The following is a 14481-nucleotide window of genomic DNA, read 5'->3' on the forward strand; positions in this document are numbered from 1 at the left end:
GTACGGTGTCTGTAGATGTGAACCAACCTTTACATGTGTGTAGCTTCCACCAGCTAAACCGGCTGAGGTTGGTGCTCTGTAAAGCGCATGTGCCAATGCCCTCTGGCTGCCTTACACCATTCAGTTATTCTCGCCGTGAAAGCTGTCTCGTAAGCGCTTCCATTCTGTTACTGACATTCGAATATACAATAGCAATCTTATTTCTTTTCACATGTAGTATAGAAATTTGTAATAAGATAGATAATGAACAATGCAGTTATAATAAAATATTAATTTTAATTAATTCAAAGTACGTTAAAATATGAAAATTTATATTTTAGAAAATACAAGAGAAGCGGCGCTTCCATCGCTTCCAATGACGACACGCCACTGGATTTTAGTATTAAAAGACAAACCCTTTCTCAGCAGCGCCTGCAGACTATAAAAAAGAGAATCGTACATTATACAAGAAGTTTCAAATTATATGATTGAACGTCTTATCGGCCCACCAGTGGCCAAGAGATTCATTCCCTGAATACTGGGAGTTCGGTCGTGGGTTCGCACCTCGCCTGGATTTGTTGGCCATGTGGAGTTTTCCGGGTTTTCTCCACGTCTGTATCGGCTCAATAGGGACCAGTTACCCTTAAAAAGACTTCCTGGAAGGCATTCTCCTAGGCAGATCGCCCAAGCGTTGCGTTGCCATATCTAAACAAACAAACAGCGCCTGATGAGCGCCCTCCCCAGGTGGCAGTAGTTGCACTTGGGCTAACTTAACCTTAAAAAATAAGTGTGAAAGAAAGTAAAAATGTGATCTCTGTGTGCTAGGACATATTTTGCGCTACATGTTGGCGTGCTTTGCATTCTTTTGGTCATAGGTCAAACTTCTTTTTGGTTCGCTACGTCTATGTGGCATGTTGTCTCCTGGCATTCGGCCTTTCTTTGTATTATCTGTAGCTGTATATTTCAGTGTACCCGATTAACATGTCTGTACATGGAAGATTCGTTTATTTGCTTTATTTCTGACAATAAGGAATGTGGTTTTGATCAACATACGACGAATAAATAACTACAGTATATAAAAATAGTTATAAGGGACACTGAACAAATATTGTTCATTAGTTTCTTTTATATTTGCGAAAGAGGCTAGAAATCACGAATTTATCTTGATTGTTGATTCTGAAATTTGGGGTCCCCTTAAAGAATATTAAAAGGGCAACCCAGAGGAAAAAGGGCACATGCCTGAAGTATCCCAATGTACGGGCGCGCCCGTCTTTTCCAAAAGATATAATTAGTTGTCTTGATACACTAATCTCTTTACTAGTTACTAAAAAAATTCGATACAGTAATCGACAAGTCCTATTAAATTTTATTTGCGTTCTTTACGTTTGTCAAGAAATTATTAGATACAGATTAGTCACGAAAGAGATTTTTTTTCATATGTAAATCTCAACGTATGTTACCCGTAATATTATTTTACAAAGCAAATATAGTTTATAATATCATTAATTAAATAACTTATGAAATTTTTATAATTTTAAAAATTATTTATTTCGTATTAAAATGTGGAGAATTTTGGGCTACTTTTATATCCAAATGTATCTTTGACGTCATCTGTCAATAATAGTAGAAAGCAGCAGATCAACAGAAGAGCGAGCGATTGTAGGTGTGTCTTTTCAGTTTATTTTCTTTGCAGAAAAACAAACGAATTATAATATATCGTATACTAGTTTAGGTGTATTTGCCGTTTTAAAGATTACAGATAAACTATTTCATTCATTATATTTTATAACATTTAAAAATATATGTTTAATATAAAGTGCAGAAAAGAAATATATTTGACGATTTATATGTTAAATTTATAAAATGTCAGAAAATCGTTTGGATTTCGTTAATTGATCGAATAATTACGTATCGTTGAAAGAATCAATAAAGACAGGAAGTACTACGAAAGTAGGAAGTAGTAATTTATGAATGGACTTTCGTGCAGGTTATCGAAATAAATTCTAAACCGTGAGCATAAATATAAGTTTCACTCGATAAAGATACAGACAGACACAAAAAATTTAATGAATATTTCTTAATCATTTAGAGTTATTAATACAAAAAGGGTAAATTTAGGATTTTAGCTGTTTTATCATCATCATCATCATTTATTATCTTTTTCTAGTGTAATCGGTATAAACATTTGTGTTTTGAGTTTTTGATGGAGTAAATTAAAGGTTTACTTATTTATTTTTTTAAATTTAAAAGTATTTTATAATTTGTTTCTATTTTTGTTGTATTAATACCTAATATGTTATAAAGTTATTTGTAATATTTATAATTGATATGTAAAATAACTTGTTAAAATATAGTACATTCGATATATACGACATACTTGATGTACACGGCAATCTTGTTAAGTTGACACATACAATTGCACTGTGATCATATTGTTGGAAATGCCAAATATGTAATAAATACTGGAAATGTGTACTATATGCGCATATACAGTACAGCTAGTGATAAAATTCTGTAATTTGTAATATAATAAAGTTCCCATTTGTATTTATTTTTGATGTACAGTACAGTTATTTAACTGTATACAGATGTCAGTATCTGTCACAAAATAACTAAATAACTGATTGCTTTTTGTCTTATGGTATCCAAATATACAAAAAAAAAAAAAAAAAAAAAAAAAAAAAATCTAAATAAGCCTTTACCAGTAAAATTATTTATTTTCTTAAAAATTTCCTGCTGTTCTAGCAGCCATCATCAGGATATGTATGAAACAATATTGGAACATAACATGGAATGTTTAAATTTTAAATTTATGTACTGTACATGTAATGAAATGTTGAAAATTTTATTAGAAATAATAATCAATAGAAGTAAGAATAAACATAAAAATTAATTGAATATATTGACGAGTTGATCGGTATTTGCGGCATAATTTGTATAATGTATTTCCGTGTCGATGTTAGACATTGGGCATTTTTATGATTTATTCAGAAGTGGTCTTAGCATGTCTATAAATTACTAACTTTTTAAACAATTTTTCTCATATTTTGGTTTTTGGCAGTACTGAAGAGTTTTGCTTTGTTGAAGAATTGGCTTTCTGTGGTCACAAATTTTAAATTTTAAAATGAAAATATAATACTGATGATTTTTTTTATTCAACATTTCAGGTTCTCCTTTCATCCTCAGACCTGTGCTTGTGCATTTATTGCACTGCCTGTTTACAGCATTGTTTCTTGATTCATTGATTTTAATGGGCAGGTTATGTGACACATGTTCTATGAACTTACTAATCCTGTTTTTATTCCTAATGTGAATGGTACTTTATATACAGGTATACCTTGAGTTATGTCATTCTCGATTATACGTCATTTGTCAAAAAAGTATATGGAAAAATAAAAGTCAAGTTTAAGTCATTTTATTCGACTTTACATCCATCCGCCACAAATATTGAAGTCGTAATATCACTAGAAAAGCGTTAAATCACATAAAATCGTATTAAAATATGTACATTTACAGTAAATGTTAATATAACCATCATAAATCCTAGAGAACGAAACAGGAAAACACGTGTTTCTGTGTTGTCGTCTTATTTAGCAGTCTTTAAGTGTTCATTATTGGTGTTTTCCACTGTAGTTTCGATTTGCGTCATAACCACACAAGTAAATTCGACTTATGTCATTTTTTGATTTACGTCGCCTCTCCTGGAACAATTACCAACGTAAGGCGAGGTATACCTGTACACTGGGAGCATCCAATGGGTCTTTTGCATTAAGCATATTGTAAAATGTATAGTTATGCTTATTCCTTGCCCCTCCTAGTGATTTTCTTATGTGTTGTCTAGTAGTTTACAGTTTATAGGTCACCACAGTAATTTCTTTATGTTGAAGTGTACAGATCTTGGTTTTTTGTTGAACTTCTTGTAGCCTTTTTAATGTGAGAATATTTCACTTTCAATTGCTCTCCTTTGCCTCAACAGATATTCAAGACTCCTAGTCTTATGAATGTATTGAGTAACTTTAGCACCAATGTCAGATATTGGATGTGCTCAGCTAATAAATGGTCAGATTATTGAACTTGCAATATACCAGCAAACTTGCCAACTTTTAGAATGGGGAATAACTGGGACGTTGATAGAAAAACGTTTTGAATAAAAACATTGACAGTATTAAAAATGAAAAAATTCTTTATTAGCATTGCACATTGCTTGTAACATATCATGTGACGCAAAAGGCGGGGTTACACAAGTTAGAGTTCAATTTAAGTATCAGACCTGGACTTTATGGGAACAAAATATAATAATCCAAAACACTTACAAATAAAAATCCACAATAAATATTTATTAAATTGATCAGTAGTATAAAACAACAACAATGATTAATTATAACAAGATTTAGTATATATTTCAAATATTCAAAAGTCAAACAACAAAATAAACAATTAAAGAAATTCTTTGATTATATACAATTAATATATTGGGGGAGGTAACATCCTTCAAAAGGATATGACCTCCACAGGGTTAGTCATGATGTATACAATTAAATTAGATCAAATCAATTCAATGATTAATTCAAATCTCCACCCCAAAAAAAAGAATACTCAAAGTATACATTTCCTACACTGGTCACTTATCAGAGACATTTCTATGACAGTCATTGTCGGGAGCTACACCACACTGCTGGATGGATATATCGTCTTTTGTTTGGTTCTCCGTGTATCTCTGCACTGCCCTATTTACATTTGTTTTCATCATGGGATCAGTCACTAATGCAAATTAGTATCTTTTGCCTTTTTCTTTTTGAATTTTAGCCCATTAAGGGTTTAGGAGTTTCTGTCCTTAAAAACAAAAAAGGACTTTGAAAAAAATTCAACTATAACTAAAAATAATGCCCAAAACATAAAATAATGATTGGACTTTGACTCCTTACATGCTTATATTAAATAACTTTAATAAACAAAAATTTAATTTTATCTCTGCATATGATATGCAAAGCTATTTCCATAAACACTGTCAAGAGTATAGCAATAGCTTTATACTCTTTAATGTCACAATTTAAAAAATGTCAAATATTTTACAGGACACATCATTAATATATACTCAGATTTATTGTGTTCTATCTTGATGTATTATAAGTCTTGATATTACATGATGAGGGCCTCCTGTTATATGCCTTTGTGCAATGTTTTGTTTTGTTATACAGTAGAGCCCCGTACTACGCGGGGATTCATTACACATTATAGGAAATTGCATTATTGAAACCTGCATTATCACACGATTTATGAAAGTTTAAACCTTGGCCTATAAGTTGAAAAAAAAAACGTATACCTCTGACAAAATTCAAGGGTTGTTGCTTGTTTTATTTGCGCATTGTACGGGACTCTACTGTAATTTCTTTTGTGACAGTTGCTACCACTCAGTTTATTAACTTTCTCTGCAATTATTAAGGGTAATGATTTTTCTGGTTGTGATACATTTCCTATCTCTCTCACTTTTTCTTATCATACTGAATATTTTTTCTTTTGCTACACAGCAGTGTAGGGGAAGCCCTAAAATGCTGTGTGGCAAAACCATCATGAGCCTTACTATTTTACAAGTGTACAAATCTTTGTAGAATCTCACAAATTTCAAAGAACCACCTGGTTTCTTTTCCTGAGAAAATTCATATCTTATGGCCTGTATATTCTTCTGTATATCTTCTGTATATTCTAGGTCAGGGGTGGCCAACAAGTCGATTGCGATCGACCGGTTGATCGCCAAGCCAATTTTGGTCAATCGCTAGCGATGTCTTGACTTAATGTATTATATTTGTAACTGAACGCAACTGTATGCATGCAGTTATGACTCGACTCATAAGCAGTGAGTACACTTCATACTGAAACAGTGTATGAACATAGTATGTATTTCACACTTTCCCCTCCCCACTTAGACTATGCCTATGATAACAAGTCGATCGCGACACATTTTTACGATAAAAAGTAGATCTTATGTGCAAAAAAGTTGGCCACCCCTGTTCTAGGTGATTAGTCAATTGTTTCTTCATTTTGGCTTAGAAATTATAGCACCTCTCAATAATTTGATTTAATTGTAAAAGTAACTCTTTCCATTGATGAGTTGACTATGATTTATCCACCAATGTGATGGCCATTAACATTATCAAATTTAAAGATGCAATTTATCATACCTGCCTTTTAAAATGATATTTGAGTTAAAATTCTTATACATATATCAACATTCAACATCATATATATATATATATATAATAATATATATAATATTGGTTTGTTCCCAATTGATCTAAGACCGTCTTTCTTGTTTGCTTGTCATTCGTAATAAAATACATACAATATACAATGTCTTTGACATATATATTGGTATTAGATTAATTAAATAAAGTACTTATGTGATAATATGAAAATCTTTAAAAATGCTGAGAAAAGAGAAAACTATGTACCAGTAACTTTCAAATTTGTTGAGAACAATTCTCCTCTATATGTATATTTTATTTGAAAGAAAGAAGTAGATCATAAATCACAATAAATGATCTATGTGTTGTCTAATATTGCACACTTTTTTATTTAAGTGATTCATGTATAGTGATTTAATGCTTAGATCTATATATTGATAATAATCATGTTCATATTTTCCATTCATAATTATATACTGTATAATTGTTTTGGTTTAACTTTTGAAATTATAATTTAGTCTCATTTTTTTAATAATCAATAATTTTTTCAATATTTATTTGGGTTTTTATTGCTTTAGTGAATTTAAAGAAATAGAAATAGTTTACAATCCTAGCAGTATATTTTTATTATTTTTTAACAGAGAGAATTTTAAAGCATAAAATAGAAAAAAATTTATAGCATAGCTAGTTTTGTAGTTTGATAATTTCTCTTTTTTTATGTAGGTAATATAACATCAATATATATAAAGCTAGATGCAACCATACACAAGCATTGGGAGATGTAGTGATAGAGATGTAGCTTCCTGTGTATCTTAACATCAATGTAATTGATTAACAAAAATTATTAACATGCAAAGTTTTTATTTTCTCATATTGAAGCCAAATGATTGCTGTTTTATATCTGGGTTTGTAGATGTTCATGTTCTCATATTAATGATATGAATACAGAAGTCATAGGATTTTATTTTATTTTAAACCTTTTAAGTAAAAAAAAAACATTTTATGACTTTTTAACATATGTTAGTAGTTTTGTTTAACTTTTGTTAAAAAATCAAAAAAATTTATTATGATTTATTAATAATGTTTAATACATTTACTTTTTGATTTTAATAATTTTAAAAATTACCTCAATGATCTTATCTCAGTTTCATTTGACTTCTAGCATGCAGATAAAAAAAGTTTAATTTTCTATATAGTATTATTAGGTATCATACTTCCTTAATTATGTTCAGAAGTGAAATTATTTAATTATTTTAAGGAATGCTGTCAATATCATGGAAATTCATTAAAATAAGTTTTTAAAAGAATTGTCTGTTTTAAATTTTAATTTGAAAAAATTACATATGTTATTATCTATAGATTGCATTTTTGGATAAACAAAAACATGTGCATGCTCTGTATGAAAGACTTGCTTAGTGCGCATATTTTCACTACACCAACATGAATTATTTTTAACCATATGAAATGCTGTAAAATTATATTTGTTTTATTCAGAACAAAGTTTCTCATATTGCCAATTTTTAAGCTTGTGGCAAGTTGTCTTTATTTCTCAGATTTTCATAATAGAAATAATTTTAACTTATTAAATATTGTTTAAAATAGATACTCTAATTGATTACCTTGAAGATAGATAACCAAGAACCAAAACCATTAGAGAAGTATGATTAAATTCTTTCTGCCATAGTAAATGCAATTACTTCATTTAATGCAGGAAATTACTTTTGCATTTGCTATGTTGTTGCATAGAAAATTACTTTTGGTTTGTTCAGATATATTATTAATTTCTAATGGGAGATTAGCAATATATTTACAGTCATTTGTTTTTATAAATTGTAAGCATAAATTAAAATAATGTGAAACACAAACTAAAATATTCTAGTTTCCATAACTCTATAAAATTCAATGCAATGTAGAATTGAAATTGAAATTGAAATAACCAAATATTATCAGATATTTTCCTGGTTAATTATAAATTAAGAAATACAGGTATTTTGATATTTGGTCTGAAAGTAGTCAGATTCATCATTACAAAATTTTAATAATTAATTAATCTGTGACGGAGGGTTGGCACCTTGTTAGTGCCTCATCTGGACTGACACCACTGTGTTCCGATTGACATGGAGCCGAGACGGCAGGTTGATTCGGTATTTGAACATACGTGCTGTGAGTGTGAACAATTGGGTTTGGGATGGAGACCACGTGTTGGTGAGCAGGAAGTGACTCACTCAGAGACTAGGTTAATGAAACAACTGTTTATTTGTAAAGGAAAGAAAATACATTGTATACAACTTATCGATAGTGAGTATAATAAATCGGGCTAAAATAGGTCTAGATAGGCCTAAATTCACAGTTTTCGAGAAAGAGAATTTACAGTGGTTTGCAAGTCGGTGAATACCTGTAGTATGAGATGTCTACAAGGTGATGCTCTTTGATTAGGGTCTTGTGACTAGGTGACAGTCTTGTTAGGATCGTTAGGAAAGTTCTGAATCTCCGATAGGCTTTCTTTAAAGGCACAAAGGTAGGTGATGTCTGAGGGTGAGTAGGTGAGATATCTGATTAGGTAGGATTGGGCACTGACACAAGAAAAATTTGAGATATTTGCAATGACTTTTCTCTTGGAGGAATGGGCGACAACTGACTCTTTGGCCATCAATTGTGATACTGATATCATCTTGATATTGCCTGGCTAAGAGGTCAGCAGATCATGGGAATGCATCATTTTTGCTTTAGAGAAAGTGTAAGTAGAGATTTTCTCAGGCAATTGATGACAACAATCATTGAACAAGTATGACGAGATTGACGATTGATTTTTGTTAAAGTTCGGATTCTTAGAAATCTATTTTTTAATTAACTAAATTTATAAATGATAGAAGAAAAGATCAACTTGGAGCAGCGTTTGAATACACAATTTTATGCTGGCCAGATAGATATATTCCTAAATTAGGCCACAATCTTTATTTTTGCATATATAAGATACTTAAAAATTATGTAGGCAAAACTTAGAGAAGTGAAATGGCGTTTGGAATGTCGAGCATGATTCCACTGATTTTCCAAACTCCATTGTCAAACTTCTAGGCTTTCAGGAAAGTGGTGCTGAACATTCGACATACACGTTTTTGCATTTAAAACTTCGGCCTCAACCTCACTATTATTTGTGGATTGTTGTGTGCTCTGTATGTGGCTGTTTGTTTGCATTGTGCATTTCCTCTCAAATGAAAAAAGGCTTCTTTGGTAAACATCACATTTTAGGAAATAAGAAAGTGTTAGACTGATATATAAAAAATTTGGGAAATACTATAAATGCTACAATATAAATGTGTATACTTATAAAAGTAAAATAATTAATTAATATAACTAAACACTGTTATTAGTTATTGTTACATTTTTCTTAAAAACAGAACTTCATTTTTAAATTTGCAAATATTGTTATACAAGTAGATTAATACTGTAATGTTAATGCAATCATAGATTTCAAATGATTAAAGAAAAAATTTAATGAAAAAATATTTGATGCATATGTTGAATATTGATATATTGTAAACTTAATTATGGAGAACTGAAATATTAATGTGTAATATCCTCTATAAGCCAAACTTTCACAATCCCCAGATAATTCTATGGATCATAAAAACTTTCGTGTTTTTAAAAAGAAAAAATAAAGATCAGATGTAACTGAAAAAAAAAAATTTTTTTTGAGTGATCAGAGAGACTTTGTAGGCATGTAGGGTTCAGCTTATAGAGGATATTACACATTGATATATTGATATACAGGGTTGTCCAAAAAGTAAACTTCCCCAACTCAGAAGGCTCTGGAGAGAGTTTTACTGCTCAAAATGAAACATTTGGACAACAAATACTTCAGATGATGCGCTCGCCATTTATTAAAGAAAAATTTTTTGTACTAAAAGTCACCAATAAATGGCATTGGAGTTATGCAACTGTGGTCTGAACCTGTTCCATCATTGGAGAAAGATATCTTAACATGCTAACAACTTTTTGATCCCAGAGCCTCAACAAAGCTTATTAAGATACCATATTCATGAAAGTTGGTGTACCATCCCATATCCCTCACTTTGTTCAATGTGTGTTGAGGCAGACTTTCATGGATGAACATGTGTTCAGTCATTACTTCCCAACAGCTTGGCCTCCCTTCCTTGTTCACTTGATTTTACCATGTATTCTGGCTGAGATTTTTTGAAAGACCAGGTCTATCATGAAAGATGTGCATTTATGTCAGATCTAAAAGACAGAGTTCATTGACATGTTCTTGTAATTAAAGTGGACTCATTGCCATCAGCATTGGAAAGTATGCTTTTGTGAATGGAGCACATATCAAACATTTGTAACTATGATTTACATAGCTCCAGCACCACATATCAGTGACTAGTTAATTTATAGAAATGTTTGATATTTTTTTGATAAGAATAAAATCAGAAAATATTTAGTTCTTTTTTATTTTACTTTTATTTAAATTATATTTAATTTAAATGAGATGCACAGTACAGTATATTAGTTTTGGTATAATTAGATTATTAGTCACTAATAATTTTTGTTTTTAAATTAAATAATTGTGCTGCTGTCGACGGCTGCACACCTTAGAGGTATGAACGAGTACATGTCAGGAAGAGTTGCAATTTGGCACAGAGTATTTGGTGCCCAAATCATGTGCACATAAAATAAACCAGACTTGTATGTAGTCAGGGGACTGAGAACTGGGTCAAAAGAAAATATGAAATGCTGAGACTGTTTCTACAAACCAGTGTGAGTGTGAGATTTGTGCATGCGTTGCTTGCATTCTCCAAGACAGTCTCATCCCAAAAATGGCTTCACTGTTTTACTTGTTTTGATATCTTTGTTAATTCTGTATATTGATAAAGTGTAATTGTTACACGTACTAAATTTATATTTATTTATGTATTTATCTAATATTAACTTTTATAAAAAAAAATTTTGGAATTCAATCATTTGTTTATTTTTATATATATTTTTTTTAAATTAAATCATAATGAAGAATTTGTTTCTAATAGCTATTTCTTATATTTTTAAAGGTTAAATAAAGATTTAATACAAAGATTTAATTTTGTTTCATTTTTGATTGAATTGACATTTATTGGAAATTAATAATGCCAAACAAGTAATTCTTCAGTTAAATTCAAAAATTTCTTATTGGGCTGCAATTTGAAAAAATTGTAGACATATAAATTCCCATTGTTATCTGTCTGTTTGTCCTTAATCTCGAGAACAGAGTTAGATATATGAAAGACAGAAACCTTAAGGTCAGGAGGCCCCAATTGACTATATACAAACTTTGGTGCAAACTAAGAGTCGTGTTATTTCAGTTCAAAAATTTTTCCCTGAAAGGTGTTAGACAGTTGACAGGCATGACTCTATTGTTAAAGGAAAAGTATGATGTACAGGGACAATCCACTACTAATTTGGAGGTGGAGAGCATATATTTTAAATAAATTAAAAATTGCATCCTTGCATTGTGGTGATGTCACAATAAATAATTGCTCATTTTAAAATAGAATTGAAATGAATTAATTTACTTGATTTCATATATATTAAACTTTTCTAAATATTTAAAATATATAAGACAAACAACATCAGTAAAACCTGATACATTATAAAACTACAAGCCAACCAATGCTGTATGTCATCGGGCTAGAAGATGGTTATAATACTAATAAATTATGAAACAATTTGGTACTAGAGGGAGATGTTAGGCACCATCTCTTAATAAATTTAATAATTATAAATTTAATTAATACTAAATAATTAATAATTTAATTAAAAATTATAATTACAGTAGAGCATCGTTTATCCGAAAGCCGGTTAACTGAAAGCTTTCCAGTCAGTCCAGTTTACAATTGAACATTTTTGATACTAGATTAACTTCCTAAAGTATAATTTTTTTGTTTTTATATTTTTCAATATATTTATTTTGTTTGTACAAAATAAAGAAATAATTTTTAACGATACAATAGCCTTGATTATTATTATAAAAATTTTCATTAGGCTTAAAATCGACAAAAATTCAACATGAAGCGACACGCAACAGAGAAAAATTTCAACATCGGATAGGTTAATATATTTTTTCGTACATAATCAGTTTTCTGAAAAAATCAGTTATCCGAACAACCCCAGTCCCCAATTGATTCGGATAAACGATGCTCTACTGTGTTAAATTTATTAAGAGATGGCACCTAATATCTCCCTCTAGTACAAAATATTTTAAATTTGCCATTTACTCTGAATGAACAATACAGGTATAAGTCAGTTTTTTCATTCAACTAATTAATTATATGAATTTAATATAACTTCCTCTAGCACAATAAAATATAACAGTGCTAGGTCCATCATTTCAACTGTTACTATAGATCACAGTTCTCCAGTAATTGAGATGCTGATACTAAGTAAACCTAAAGAAACTATACATATTTAATACAATAAAAATATTGAACACAGTAACAGAAGTCAATAAAAATCAATCACAGAACCAAAAATCCAACAAGAAAACAAAGAATTTAATAGCAAACAAATGTTTTGAATTACTTTGAGCAATCGTGTTTAGGTTAAAAAGAACATTTGGAAACTGACAAAAAAATAGAATATTAAATGTAAAATAAGAAAGAACTTTCTTTTCTTGCTAGATTTGTGATTCTGTGAATGATTTTTATTACAATAAAAATATACTAGTAAAAAAATTTATTTCACATTTTTTAAAAATGATTAGATTTAATATAGTATCAGTCAGTTTGACAAATGTTACCTACATAGTTTAAAAATATCTGTATCTTTAATCGATTTTCACTTTAAGTATTGATTTTTGCTGTAAAAAATTTCAATAAATCTATTTTGGAATTTTTGTTAATATATTAAAATATTTTAATCATTTTGTCAGTTTTATTAACTGATATTTGCAGATAAACACGAGAGAACTGTACATGTACACATATACACAATACATATTATTGAATTTTATAATTTATTGCATCCTTTGTTTTGATTGAAACAAATCAATAAAACACAACTTATTCTGTTTATTTTATAACTTTATTATTTTGCTTGTCTTTTCCACTCTTCATAAATTGAAAACAAATATAATTTACATATTTTATATTTATCAAGAAAGTTTATTTAAAGTGAAATATATCATAGTTCAGGTGGTGGTTTTATTTATCTACAATATTAATTAAGAAATGAAACAATTATTTAATAAATTATTTTACAATTAAACAGTTTTTAAAAGTTGCTAATGGTAGCAAATTTTAAGGCAACAAAAAATAATTTATTATATTATTTTATAGTATTCTTGGTTAAATTTAAGCTATTGTAAAATCAATATATTTATAATAATAAAAACTAGTAATGATTGATATCATGAAAAATATTATATTTCTAAAAATTTCCATATTAATTCTTTACTTAAGAAAAATAACACAAATTGCAATAGTAACTTGATTCTCATTTTAAGTAAAATGGGTAATCTGTTTACTGGAAACATCTCTTATTTTTCTTAATTTTTATTACTTGCAATAAAAGCTATCAAAATAACTTAAACATTGTTAACTGTCAGAAGAACAGAACAAAGTTACAGTTACTAAACCAAAATGGTTTCAAAATATAAACAAGAATTTTAATTAAGATTGCATTTATTTCAGTTTATATTGGTAATATATATTCTTTTCTGAATTTAGTAAATAATTCATCCTTAAATTATAGAAGCCAAGAATATCTGTTATGTTAGATGATTTGATGTTTTAAAGATCATACATTCAATCTTTGAATATCTACAAAATGAAGAATGTAATAAGCTTATCATTAAAATTTTTTTCTTTTAATGCTGAAGTGACTGCATAAATCAACGCAAAATACAGTGCATTCTTACTAATTCAAATGACCTTAAAACTTTGATTACAAATGGTCCTTGTATATAAGCTGCAAAAGTGAAAGTTGTGAAGGAATATTGACATTTTTGTGGATAAGTTGCTGTTGAATATAGGCACAATCTATAGTGAAGTTAATAGGTACAACTTAAGAATAAAAACTGATAGGAAAGGAACTGCATTATTAATTTTATATAAATCTCACTGTGCTATGTACTAGAGTTAATTGTAAGCCATTCTGTTTGTTATTTTTGCCAATTTTCACAAATGCTTTAAAATTATTATTACTGGTATATTTTACTGCATGTTTTTTTAAATACTATAGTTACAGTTTTTATCAGTAATCAGATTTTTCATATATTAGTTGCTCTTGTGCATAAACTGCATAAAATGAATTTTATGAATATAAGCTTGTATAGGCTGCAGCCTAT

The 14481-nt window shown here is 29.2% G+C and overlaps 1 protein-coding gene across 3 annotated transcripts in view; it reads left to right on the forward strand.

Annotated features, from left to right (window-relative positions):
* The first annotated feature begins 1552 nt into the window (after window positions 1–1552).
* The window catches only part of LOC136981257 (USP6 N-terminal-like protein), a 49709-nt gene continuing 36780 nt past the window's right edge, over window positions 1553–14481 (forward strand). For 2 of the 3 annotated variants that reach the window (XM_067277546.1, XM_067277544.1), the window contains exon 1: window positions 1553–1642. The gene's annotated coding sequence lies outside the window, so the exon portion shown is untranslated. Of the gene's footprint in view, window positions 1643–1787; window positions 2088–14481 lie in introns of those variants that run through there. The other variant, XM_067277545.1, reaches the window with a different exon arrangement.

This window comes from Centruroides vittatus, unplaced genomic scaffold (genome assembly GCF_030686945.1).
Source record: "Centruroides vittatus isolate TY-2023 unplaced genomic scaffold, ASM3068694v2 contig_749, whole genome shotgun sequence".
Lineage (NCBI taxonomy): Eukaryota > Metazoa > Arthropoda > Arachnida > Scorpiones > Buthidae > Centruroides > Centruroides vittatus.